The 12705-nt window shown below is 41.5% G+C and overlaps 1 protein-coding gene across 1 annotated transcript in view; it reads left to right on the forward strand.

The window, feature by feature from the left end:
- The first annotated feature begins 927 nt into the window (after positions 1-927).
- Positions 928-12705, forward strand: part of LOC138295729 (golgin subfamily A member 6-like protein 7) — a 277033-nt gene continuing 265255 nt past the window's right edge. Inside the window, exon 1 of the mRNA XM_069234196.1 lies at positions 928-1063. The gene's annotated coding sequence lies outside the window, so the exon portion shown is untranslated. The remainder of the gene's footprint in view (positions 1064-12705) is intronic.

The raw sequence follows: 12705 nt of genomic DNA on the forward strand, positions 1-12705 counted from the left end.
ACAGAGGACTTGCTGAGAAGTGCTCGGCAGGAGGTTGGAAGGGCTGAAAATGAAGGTGATCTGAACATTGTAGCTTTAGGAACACCTTTAAAGTTGCTGAAGGAAGAATTGGAACGCCCTAGTAAAGTGGCAAAAACACAAGCAGAGAACTAGCTCCAAAGCCTTTAATACAGCTGAAGATGTGCAGGAGCCTAACTAAGTTTTAATGCCAGTCCCCTGGAAATAATTGTCTGAGACCTCGTCCTTAGGGACAGTAGTCAGTTTCACTAATTGTTTTGTAAGTAAAAAAGGAAAATAAAACCTTGTGATTACAGGTATCTTTCTTTTCATGTCAACTACTAAAGAATGTGTTGTAAAAGTTATATTTCAACACATTTTTTATTCTGATCATGATGCAAGAGCACAGATAGTACTGGAAACTAAATATTGTGTTTTAGTGTATTAGCACTCTGTAAAAGTGGCGGACTACGTGGTATTATCTACCAATAAAGTTTGATAAACCCATCATGAATGAATGGAAACTGTCCTGGGGCCCTATCGTGAGAGTATGTTCTTGGTGTTAATGTCCTGCATATTTTTTTTTTTTTAAGTTCTCATATGATGGCACATTAAGTGGAGAGAGGTATAGGGAGCACATGAGTTGCTCAAGGTGGAAAAGCGTGCTAAACTGGGGAGCTAAGAATGCAGTGCTTACTGCTAGATTCAAGGACTGTAACTTTCCTACTGTTGCACATCCTGGTCTGGTGAGTAGGCCATGGGACTTTCTGGTGAAACATTCATTTTTCGGCGATATTAGCAATGTGCAAGTCCACCACTCACATGTCTGACCCACCGCTTTCTTTTTGGGGGCCGTGATTGTTTTGATCTTGTTTCTTAAACATTCGGGCTTGTTTCTCCGTAGATCGGCAACCGCTGGTCGGAGCTTCCAGCCCTCGTTCGGGGATCCTGATGGGCGGGAGAACAGCTGGAGCACTTAGCGCATTTCCATCCCAGCCGCGGCAGACAGCGAGGACCTGCCGGAACTGAAAAGCTAACAGGACTGCAGTAACGACATTACGGACAGGTAGGAAACTACGAGTTCAGACCTAGGTTGCCTCCACGTTGTAAAACTAGGATTATTTTCTGTGTTCATCCCTACTGTACATTGTGCCGAATACGTTTCCCGTTGCTGTTGGTTTAACTAGTGCTTTAAATGGAAAAATAGAAGTGCAGGTACTCTCCATCAGAGTACCTGCTTGTTTCTGAGAAGTGCCGGTACTCTCCAATTAAAAGTATTACGTTTTTCTTGAGATATGCCGGTACTCTCCCTCTCAAAATAAAAAAGTGCCGGTACTCAGTACCGGAGAGTACCGGCCCATTTAAAGCACTGGGTTTAACTATATGGAGTGCCCTTCTATTCAGTGTCAGCATCAGAACTTGTTTCCCCTTGACAGAATTTAAAAAATAGAGCTCTTAACTTGCATTCCTGCCCCTCAAACTCGTATCAGTCCTTCCAGGAATTGGGCGATAAAGGCTCATCCGTTAACATGGTATACATCCATCTACATGAAAACTGCCCAAAAATATATCAGTGATCCTAAATATGCATGTAGTTACCTTTAATAAATCGTCTCCCTGTGTTTACCGAAATCACTAACTTGTCGGGGGTTTAAAATGAGGAGGGAGAGGATGTGGAGTTACGGCCAGAGTTGCCTGCGGAACCAGGTCCGGGTTTGGGGTCGGCTCAGCATCCTATGATTCTGGGCAAATCACACAATCTCCCCATGCCTACCAAAAATGGACGTGTCCTTGTGTAATGTAACTTGTGCTCCTGTAAAGCGCTCCATTTCCTTCGGGTCCAGTTAGCAGCTTTATAAAACTGCTAAAAAATAAATAAATAAAAAATGACCTTCCAACTTCCTCATAAAGGGCCACAGAGAACATTATGTTATTTGCGTCTTTATCTATTTTGGCTATCCTGGGTGTTAAATGCACCCTGGGCTATAATTAAGCAATGTCGACTGTATAGTTTGTGAACGTCTTTCTGGATCGTGCTTTTACTGACGTAATTTTTTCAATCTTGGGACGTTTGACAATTAATATTTTTGAAAAATATGAGTTCGTTTTAGGTGCCTCTTCCAGAGCATCTCTGCCCTCTCCCCCCCGCCATTCACGCGCGCTCCTCCTGCCTTTAAACATTTATTTGTCTGATGCCCCCATCCTCCCGTTCAGCGTTGTTAATGTCCGCATCGGGGACAATTAGACTTGATCTGAGAGCCTGCACCGCGACCGGACCCCCCACCCCGCGGCTCCCCTGTAAATAGCTGCCTGGCGAGCACGGATACAGCAAGGGGAGGGTTGCGCGGTGCGGCAACTTCACCGGAGACATTTCACCCCCACAGATCGTAGCAACTCTTCAGTGGCAGGCGAGACCGGCCGAATAGCCACATTACCCCCGAATACGTGTAATATGTAAGCCTGATGCCCCCCGGGTACCTATATCTAAAGATTGGACAGCAGATAAGAAACCCATTACTAGTCCGATTCTCTCTTAAGGAGATAAAGAAATCAACATTCTTAAAACTGAGCAGACTTTTGTTTCTTGGCTGACTTGGACGTACGAGTGCTCCAAAGGCAATGTGGTCATTGTCGTGACTGGTTTCAGCGACAGACTAACATCCCGTATGTCGAGCCTAACACTGCGGGATGGTTTCTACCGTAGGCTGGTGCCACATATGGGTTTTTAAATATTGCAGCCTATGGGTCCTGCGGGAGGAAAGAAACGAGAAATGAAGGTTGGTTAAACCATACCTGTAGAAATCAGTAACCCCCCACCAGAGATCAGTGACAAGTTCCAAGATGCAGCTAGAATATTCTTCAGGTCTGTACAGTATGTGCCCAAAAACCCACGCGGCTCCAGAAAGAAAACATTTGCATCTGGTCAACTGGAATGTTCGCCTTGGCTTCTGTAACACGTATTTTAAAACATAGGTTAGGTGTTTTCCTTCAGAACACCTCTTGGGGGAAGCTTTGTAAATGTTGTCCTTGTGACGGGTTTACAGGACAGAACGAGTGAGCTACAGCAGCGAGAGGGAATACAGTTGTTGGAGAACTATGCTTTATCGGGAGAGAGGTGGGTGAGCGTCGGATAGAGGAACTTAAAAAAAATGAAAATATTTGAGAAACCTCTCACATAAATAAGACTCGACAAGATACAATCAAGGAGAGAGGTTAAAAGTTTTATTTAAACTTTTATGCTAAACATTTATAGTAGCGACAGAATGATAAAGGCACTGTAATGCGTGAACCATTACTACACGTGCTTAAGCATGGATTCAATATCACACGCCCATCACTCGGTTGCCCCACCTCCCATCCCCCCTCCCTGCTCCGGTCCCCTTCAGTGAACATGTAAAGCTTCGCGGTCCAGGTTTCCAAGCCATCAGACAGTTTGTCATCTCTTCGTGATATTCTCTTCCTGCGTTCCTCCGGAATTGTACAGAATAGTTACTAGTTCATTCACAATTTGCTTCGATGCACATTTTCTCATTCCAAACTCTACGGGCCATTTTGTGAAGCTAGGATATGGAAGGCATCATAATGGAGGTCGATTCTTGGCATATTTCCGAAAGACCACAAGTTCGGTGAGACTTGAAATGTTCACAAGATAAATATTTCTTAATGTTACTCCTGAGCCTGTACCACCCCCTTTGATCGAATGTAATACCATTTGTTCTAGTCAGTGCTTGAAATGGAAAAATAGATTTGCAGGTACTCTGTACCAGAGTTCCTGCTTGTTTCTGAGAAGTGCCGGGACTCTCCAATTAAAAGTATTCTGTTTTTCGTGAGAAGTGCAGGTACTCTCCCTTTCTAAATAAAAAAAGTGCAGGTTCTCAGTCCCGGACAGTACCGGCCCATTTAAAGCACTGGTTCTAGTGGCACTCATTCGCTAAAGCGCGTTTGCCCATTTCATGCCACATTTCTTTCTTCATGACCTCTCTGGTACTACATACAGTAAGTAGTGTACGTTTCTATACTGCCTTTTCTCCTATAGGATGCAGCAACAGTGTTTTTTGGGCCTTCTTTTTAAGTCATATTGAAAATATCTAATTTGAATTTTAAAAAAGCATGAACAATGCTTCAGCTGTTATAAATCCATATTACTGCTTGGAAACCTGTTTCGAGGCAGCTTTAGATGTCTGCTAGAGCTCATATGATAGCAAAACGGGGAACATATAGACACACTTTCAGTGTTAATTTGTATAGTTGTAAACAGTGTTAATATGCATTTTGTTTTAGTATTGGTAAGAGGGATTAAAAAAAAATAGTCTCTCTCTGCTATTGCACCCCAGATTTTCCTTGATACCAATGCTGCCCCAAACCGTCCCTATTACGTCAGCGTGCACTACAGCAAAAAAAACATCTTCCACCACATCAGAGATCACAGCAGCAGCAACAGCTGTCACAACAGCTGTTACCACAGCAGCAACCACAGCTTCCACCATAGATAGAACAACAGCAGATCACCAACACAGCATTGACTAAAGTAGCAACCTATGCTGTAAAGAAAGAACAAGCCGAACAGCGAACACAGCTCCCACCTCAGCAGTCACAACATCACCAACAATAGTTGCCAGCAAGGCAGGCAACCACAGTTACAACCGCAACTGCCATGACTGCGGGAATCACAGCAGCAATCACCACAGCAGCCACTGTAGCTGTTGCAACAGCCACCACCAAAGCAGCAACAAAAGCAGGGACTACAGCTGTAACGGCAGTACAGATAATAGGAGTGATCAAGCTATCAGCATGACAGTGATCAGAGTGGTACCCAGGTAGGGACAGCAGCATCAACCACAGCTGCTACAACAGCAACTACACTAGTTTCAGCCACAGCCAGAACCATAGCAGCAAAAATAAAATTTAATAATACCGACAGCAGCCGCACCCACATCCACTACCACTACCACAGTAGCAAGAAAAATTGCAAACATTAGTTGCTAACACACTAGAAACCACACTATTGATGATAGTTTTCATTGCTGCTCTAACAGTAACAGGAATCAGAGTTCAAACCACATTCACCACTAGGACAGGGACAAAAGAATCAATCAAAACTATAAACACAGGAAAAAATATAGGCGCCACTGTGGTGTCGCACAGGCTCTTATTATTCTAATGAGACTACTGGATTTTGAGCGGCAGAATCACCTGTGGTGTGGGAGCCTGAATCTGACCCACTACAGGTGTCACCTGTCACCCCAATCCGGGGTTTGCTCCGGCTAAATAGCAGTGCCTCATCTCTACCCAAGAGTAGGGATGATTGGGCAGCTGAGCGCATGACATCATTGATTTCTCAGGGAAACCGTGGTCACTCAGGTCTCATCCGTTTCTCTCAGTTACATTAGTCTCACATACACAATGACAAAACAGAGGCCGTATATGTTTCAATAAGATTTTAATGAAGCGACTGCATCTTAGATAGCAAAGCATGTGCTGCAATAACCAGGATTATACAGCATGACAAGATTAGAATTGTGACAAGGAGAGTAAAGCATAGAAATAACGCTACCATATTGTCACTAGAGTCAATGGACTAATTCCTACCTAGGCTATAATAGAGCACAGCATGTTAAGCTCTAATTCTGACCTTCAGGTTCCCCTGGGAAGACATCATCCCCCATACCTAAGCAAAGGCCTGAAGTCTGCATAAGCAGCTGTAGCGAAGCGTTCAGCAATCAGCATACAGTCGTGGTCCTCTGGCTAGACTCTCCCTCTAACCTGTAAGGGACGAGGAAGTGTTTTTATAATAAAACAGCTGATGTTCTGGGAAAATGTCCCTACGTGAGGATGTGCATTATTCTATGGATACCAGAGCTAAAACATTTACCAGTAACCTATGTCACTACAGCCTTGAACGAAGCACAGAGTGAGCAAGAATGTCTTGTTTGAGAACGTAGTGCTGACCTAGGCGAAAACAGCTCGATAGAGAGAAATTGAAACAAGACCGCAAAAGTGGCTATTGTTAAAATAATAAATTAAGCTGAATAAAAAATATATCTAGGTCAAAGTGCACAGAGGCAGTCCTAATGCGCTAAAATAACCTGCATAGAGCTATAACCAAAATAGCTACACAACAGTGGCAGGCACAACAGTATCCACAACAATAGGGAACTCAGCTGCAACCTTAGTGGTGACTACAGCAGTAACAGCATCTTTCATCACAGTAGGGATGGTAGTAGCAACAAAAGCTGTCATGACAGCAACAACCACAGCTGCCACAATTGCATGGACAACAGATACCACAATTACAGAAACACAACAGCAAGAGCATCTCTCAGGATTACAGGAATAACAGAAGTGACCACAGAGGTAACAATAGTAGAGACAAAAGCAGTACAGTAAACATAGCATAAATCAATTCAGCAACAACATCTACCGTTACAACTGCCATTACAAACCGCACTGCAACTGCATCTGCTACAGCTGCAAGCACAGCATGAACCACAGCAGCTTCAGTTGTAATAATAACAGGTATTATAGCTGCCACCATGGTAAGTGTTAAAAATGGCCCTTTTTGCAGGGTTATCCCCAAACTTTTTGCCTTTTTCCTCCTTTTTTTTTCAGATCCGTTTTGCTGGTTTATTGTCTTTGTGCACTTTACCACTGCAGATCAGTGCTAAAGTGCAAGTGCTCCCTGTGTAAATTGTATTGGTGATTGGTTTATCTATGATTGGTATATTTGATTGACTAGAAAGTCACTAGTAAAGTGCAATATGTGTGCCCCGGGCATGTAAATCGAATGCTACTAGTGGGCCTGCAGTGCTGATTGTGACACCCACACGAGTAGCCCTGTAAAAATGTCTCAGACCTGCCACTCCAGAGTCTGTGTCTGCAGTCTTGCACTGCCAATTCGACCCCACTTGCCAGGCCCAAACCTTCCCTTTTACTACATGTGATCTGATGACGCTGCACGGAGTCATATCCCGCTTTACACCGTATCCCTGGTTTCACCGATGCCGCCACCTGATACCATCACCAAGCCACTGCTTGCACAGTGACCTGTGGGCCCTAAACTCTGCATCGCCTTGCTCACACCGTGGCCTATGGGCACTGCACGGCGCATCGTTCTGCTTTGCACCGCAGCCCTGACGCCATCAACGCTAGCGCTCTTGACCTCATCATCAACCCGGAGTTCGATCTGCAACGTGTGTGACTTCAAGGGCCCGATGACCCCTGCACCGACCTCTGGAACCGACGCCAGCGATGCTGCACTCTGTATCTCATCTCGAGGATCACAACACTCTACATTTCCAAGGAACTGTTTGCGGGTCTTGCCGACACCGTAGCTGGCCCCTTGATGCGGCGGTCAGCCTGAACTTTTGGATTTGTTGTTCACAATGTCGTGATAGCCCCAGACGTGGCTATCAACTTCAAGGAACGGTATTTTAAAGTTAATTCTTGCAAAATTCATATCTTTATTACTGTATTTTGGATTTTCCTAGGTTTGGTCTTGTTTTACACAGATAAATATTGGCTATTTGTCTAAAACTGGTGTGGTGTCCTTTCTAGTGTTGTCACTGTATTACTGTGTGTTATGTGCAAATACTTTACACATTGCTTCTGAGATAAGCCTTACTGCTTGTGCCAAGCTACCAAGGGGATGAGCAAGAGTTATCTGATCTGGGTATCCCCCTACCTTGACTAGAGTGAGTGTCCCTACTTGGTCAGGGTGTAAACTGATTGCCAACTAGAGACCCCATTTCTAACAGTAAGAATCAGGACTGTAACTGTAACCACTGCAGGGACCACAGTGCCAACAGAGTTGCCACAACAGCAGAAACAACAGAAGCAACAGTAGCTTCTACCAGAGTAGGAACACAGAAGCAACAGTAGCTTCTACCAGAGTAGGAACACAGAAGCAGCAGTAGCTTTCACCAACAACACCACTATAGTAGAACTGACATCAGAAATAATAGTTGTATGCACAGCTGCAACCACAGAAGTGACTACTGAATCCATCACAGCAGGGATTTCAGTTGTGACTACAGATGCCATCAAGAGAGCAAAAACAGCAACAACAGCTGCCAATAAAGTAGCGACCTTAGCAGCAACAAGAGCTGCCACACGAGCATAGACTGTGACAGTAACCTCAGCTGTAATGTCAGCAGAACCATTAGCAGCAACCACATCTGCTTCTACATCAAGCATTTAAAACAGCAGCAACAACAACTATTGCAAAAGAAGCATCCACAGCTGCTGCAACTGCAGTGACACATCAGGGACCTAGCGGGGACTACAGTTGCCACTATGGCAGGGAGACCAACAACAACAGATGACAAAACATAAAGTCCTCGGCATTAACAACAATTGTAACCACATAAAGGACAACAGCAATAGCAGCTGTCACATTCGTAACAGCCACAATAGCTTCCACCATGGCAGGGGCAACTGCAACTGTCAACAAGGTAGTATTAATCTTAGCCACCACAGTAGTAACTGAGAATCAGATAAATTAAAAAAGTGATGAGTAGACTGCTTGAATTAATCACAGCCACTGATAATTATTCTGAGCTCCATTTCAGTCCATATTTAGGTCTTGTATACCAGACAGAGCAAGCTGTCTTATTGCGAAAGATTTACCCCGTGCTTATTTAGAACTTACAGTGGGCTTCCAGCCCACCCATTGCTTACCATTGGTTGCCTATATTATTACTCACTTTTCCCTGCTCTATCTTGCCCTTTCCTTTATGTGCTTCACCCCACAATCATGCTCTTGGTTCTTGTCTCCCTTATGTGCAGCTTTTCCCCTCCCCTCACTTCCCATGCATTATATTTGTTTTATCCCCCATCTGCCCTACATTGATTCCTCTAACAGACTCCTCCCACTTGCCCTCCATAACCCCTGTACTCCTATTTTTAATATATTTTTATTTTTTTGCATGGCCAGGTAGGAAATTGCTGCTGGCCCACCACCTTAAAAAAACACTTTTCGTGCTAGTTAAATTAAAAAAACTAAAACAAATGACCAGTCCATCTCAGGTCAGTAAATAAAAACAAGCATTGGCAAAGGCAATAGGACACACCTTTATAAAGAATAAAGACGTTTAAAGTAAAACGCTTGTCAAGGCCTAATTTACTTTCCACAGAACTCAGAACTGAAACATGCTCCAGCCATCTGGTCCTCTGTGATGGCCCAGGAAGCAGATTTTTGGGCCTCTCTGATAAGAGAACACTCCTTTATGAGCCTCCAGGAGATGTCAGAGACAATTTTCTGTCATTTAACATTTTTTGTCTCAAACAGTAGCTGAGGGATTGCAGCAGTCGGTCACTCATCAGGATCTTAACTTAAAACATTTGTGTGGCAAAGCCTGTGCTTTTGTACAAAAGGTAACGTGCAGGAGATAAAACAAAAATAACCCTAAAAGTCTGCTCTTTAGTCATACATTGGAAAAAATATACCTGTAGCAGCCCATTTTACAGAGAAGCTGGGAGCGGGGTGGAGCAATAGAGAGTGCAGGTATTTACCTGGAGGGAAGCATCACATGAGGAAGAGAGCAAGAAAACACATGATCCCTAATGGAGTGCTGGATGAAAAAGAAAAAAATTAGGGGCCATATGTACGAACACTTTTTCCCATAGACATAGAATGGGTAAAAACCTTTGCTACATCTGGCCCTAGGACCATTAAAAGGGAGAAGTGGAAGGAATCAAGTCAGCCAATCAAAGGAACAGTAACATGGATATGCTGTAGGAAAGGGACAAACACAAGAAGAGAAAAGCAGGGAGCAAGCAAATTAAAGTGACAATAAAACCAAGCACTGGCAAGCAAAGAGTTGGCTCTATGTCCATTGTATGTTTTTGGTATGGTACACCAGAGGCTTTCTCCCACAGATTGCTAAAAGCTGCCTTGTAGGGGATCACATTAAAACCAGACCTAATAGCTTTGCCAACCCTTGTTTGAAATGTGGTCACCCTATTTCTGGCTGTGAGAGTTAAAACAAAATGTAGCAAAGAGCACCAGTTTATTTTTTATGAAGCATGTCAATGTTTTGAGTCTTTCCCAATGGTCATGGTTTATTTAACTCTGCAGATGTCCAGTCACAGTACACATCAGTTTGTCTTCCACTAATGTATAAAGAATGAGAAAATGAAATTCAGAGCCTTCAAGCTGCTACAGTACATTTGAAGGTGATGTTCATCTCATTCTTGAAAGTGTGTTTTGGAGGGTAGTTCATTGTAAGGAATTTCAAGCAGATATTTTGAATTTTGAAATATTTGTTATAGCAATACCTAGCACAATAAAATTGTAAAATGTGTAATGTCCATCAATGTATTCGTTTCTCTGGCTGAACAAATTAGGTAGGGGAAGAGGCGAAGTGCAGTAATTCCATTTGTACAATATAACAGAAAATACTTGTCATTGACATGTACATAATAATTAGAGGGAGGTTCATAAAAGTATCTTTTGGGCTCAGGTCCTTTGATCAGTTACGAATATAAGTTCAACCACTAGATAAGCTGCCCACCAGCAGATGCTGCTGCTGGTCTGGGGGCTCCCCTCTGCCTAAATGACACCAAGCACTTTGGGCCTTCTCGGACACCTTGCTGCTCGGCTTCCCACACATTATTTGTATTACATTTGTAATTATTGAAGTGTTGTAGCATTTCAAGCAGATGTGCCTTACAGAGTAAAATTTTTTCACATAAGGACAATGTTATACAAACATGGGTATTACAATAATGCAAGAGAAGTTTGATAAGGGCAGTACAAAATATTAAAAATCTCACCTATTACACATCAAATAATGTATCATTTTGTGAATTGTGAGCTTGGATCTCCTTTCACTATCTAAGTTTCTACCACTCTCCCATACATCCTAACTTTTGTCACTAAGTGCTGAAAAAGTACTTTGTACCACTTTTGATTTAAGCTCTGCAATTTATTTCTGTCATATTGATTACTAAATATAAAAACAAACGTAAAACATTCATTGAACAGAAGTAGTGGTAATGCTGTTTTAGCCAAAATAAGTTGTTGTCTTACAGACAAAGTTCTTTTACCAGTATCTTATTTGCCAGTATTTAATCCATTTTTAAACTCTGGCCTAGAAAAGTGGAATTTTTTCAACTGCTTTGGGGCTGATGTCCCTTCTGCCATTTACTTTACAGAAAAAAAAGTGTTCCACCTAAATATTGTTAAGAGAATATTGATTGACCAAAATATCATCTCAAAAATATTGTGACCTCAAAACATCATGGGAAGAGGGCCTGATTACAACCTTGGGAAAGAGGCTTACTCCGTCACAAACGTGACGAATATCCCACCCGCTGTATTACACGTTCCATTATATCCTATGGAACTTGTAATATGGTGGCGGGATATCCATCATGTTTGTGGCAGAGTAATCTCCTCCGCCAAGGTCGTAATCAGGTCCAGAATGTTGAATGTAAGAATGTAGTTTATTCAAATATTTTATTATTTTTGTTATTGTATGTAAGATCTTTTTTTAATTATTTTGTTGTTTCATTAGGTTTTGCGTTATAAGTTATCATATTTATAATGCTACATAAGTGTTATTCTTTGTAGTGTGGTTGTTTTTGATTTGGCAGTATACTTAAGGGGTTGTATATTTATTTTCTAATTGAGAAACATTTTTAAAATAATATTTAATTTTCTAATTTGATTATGTATTTTAATATTGATTTGTTTACAGTTATTGAATAGATGCTTTAAAAATGTTATTTTTCGAAATTGTTGAATAATTAATTAGATACTTACGTTTTTGAATTATTTCTTTCTTTTGAATATTTGGTATTAATTAATTGTAATATGTTTTAGGTTTTTAAATAATCATTAACTTGAATGCAATATATTTAAAAATAATGTATTGTTTTAAGTTGTTTTTGTGGGTGCTAAAAATGTAGGTAATAGGTTGTGAAGTGTTTTAAATGTATTTATATATTTTAATTGATAAAATATTGTATTATGTTATTTTAAATAATGTTTTTTAATTTATGTTAGTAGTATTTTTATTGTTAATTATTTTTTATATTTCTATAATGCTAAATATATTATAATTCTTTTATGTATATTTGGTAATATATTTTATGCTACTTTAAAATATATATTGCATAAAATACATACAATGCAATACATTATACATATTGTCTTGATATATATATATGTGTGTGTGTGTGTGTGTGTGTATCAAGACAATAGACAATATCCTGCAGGCTTAGAGTGTTGCATCAATTATGCAAAAAAGGGAGCAGGTAACTCTGGGTAGTTCCCATGTTTAGGAGGAGAGCAGCTCCTTTATGAAGCACCCTACAACACCACTGACATTCTGAATCTGCTCACCTCTAATGTCTGTTTCTCTAGCAGAGTATTTAAGCATAGGATTAGAAAGTGCCATCCATGCAAAGCAGAAAAATTACAAAAGCCTTTTACCACTCCAGGCACAGTATTACAGTTTTGGATTGGTGAAACACCATCCAAGCCAACCTGGAATGAATCAAAGCAACCCCTGACACGTATTTTGCTCTAGTTAGAGCTCTACAGAGAAACAAAGCTTTCCTCAGACACAAGGGAGGACCCAATATAAGTCAATACAATACCCTTTCAGGCAAAGAGTGCTGCATAAGTTAGGCAAAAAAGGGAGCAGGGAACTCTGCGTAATTCCAAGTTTAGTTGGAGAGCTGCTTATGTATGTAGCACCCTAC

Source organism: Pleurodeles waltl, chromosome 5 (assembly GCF_031143425.1).
Source record: "Pleurodeles waltl isolate 20211129_DDA chromosome 5, aPleWal1.hap1.20221129, whole genome shotgun sequence".
NCBI lineage: Eukaryota > Metazoa > Chordata > Amphibia > Caudata > Salamandridae > Pleurodeles > Pleurodeles waltl.